This window comes from Monopterus albus, unplaced genomic scaffold (genome assembly GCF_001952655.1).
Source record: "Monopterus albus unplaced genomic scaffold, M_albus_1.0 scaffold166.1, whole genome shotgun sequence".
Classification (NCBI taxonomy): domain Eukaryota; kingdom Metazoa; phylum Chordata; class Actinopteri; order Synbranchiformes; family Synbranchidae; genus Monopterus; species Monopterus albus.
In genome coordinates this window covers 543,654-544,778 of record NW_018128046.1, presented here as the reverse complement: position 1 = coordinate 544,778, position 1,125 = coordinate 543,654, and the positions used below count along the sequence as shown (strand labels likewise).

General features: G+C 40.4%; 1 protein-coding gene across 2 annotated transcripts in view; it reads left to right on the top strand.

The window, feature by feature from the left end:
- The window catches only part of dgkb (diacylglycerol kinase, beta), a 66,021-nt gene that overhangs the window by 43,842 nt on the left and 21,054 nt on the right, over positions 1-1,125 (top strand). The gene's annotated exons all lie outside the window — the stretch shown is intronic.

The window sequence follows — 1,125 nt, the reverse complement described above, 5'->3', positions numbered from 1 at the left end:
CAGAGCCACAGGTGAAGGCACTCTAAATTACACATGCACAACCCCCATTTACACACACACACACACACACACACACGGAGGACCTCAGGAGCGGCCGCCTTTGGACCTCATTGGGGGATGAAATCGTTCATGTGACCAAAGTGTCATCTATAATTAATGGCCACTTGTGTGTAATTTAGAGAGATCTCACCTGTGGCCCTGTCCCCAGCACAGTGGGAACACAGACAAACACACATGTGCACACACACAACACATGAATCTGCACATTCAGTAGATGCTGAGCAACAAGAAGAAAAATCACAAAAGTTATGACAAATTCACCTTGATAATGATAAATCAACATCTACATGTCTGCATAATATGAACTGTTTAAGTCCTATTTCATTTTTGTTTGTTTGGACAGAATCAAATTTTATGAATTATATTCTCTTTTTAGATCACATCCAAATGGAGAACCTTGTATATGAAGGACTTTGTCCAGTTTTGAGTAGTAGAAATGTAGCCTGTGTGTTTAATGCCACTTTAGAATGAAGACGCATTATGAAGATGGGTGCATGTCTGTGATCGACACCTACTGGGTTCTTTTTCGGTGGCAACTCTCAAAGCGTAGTGAAGAAATATCTCTTACTGAATCACACTCTGACTGTAGACCAAAGCCTAACGTTTCCCTGCTGATGTGTTGCTGGAGGTGTCAGACCTCAGATAAACACATTGCTAAAATGCTTCAGGCCTTGTAAACAATATGAAATCATTAATTAACAGCATTGCCTTGTTAAGTTCATGCGAGGTGTCTAACAGTTCCCAACAGTAATGGATGAAGTAGGTACATTGTATGGTAGCACAGAATCACAAACGAGATTTGTTTCAGTTCAGATTTTATGTTACTGTGATATCTGCTTGTTCAACAGACCACTGTTACAACTGGCTGCTAAAACACAATGTCAGAGTTTCATGAATGTATCTGCCACAGTTTCCTACTCCAACATAGGGACCCCTGTAAGTTCACAGGGTCTATTTTTGCCCAGTTTCCCATGAAATACTGGAAGCACCACTTTTTTTAGAGCATTGAAAGTCATGCTGAAAGCTACAGTATGTAGCTAAAGGTAGTGCTATCATAAAACTCCA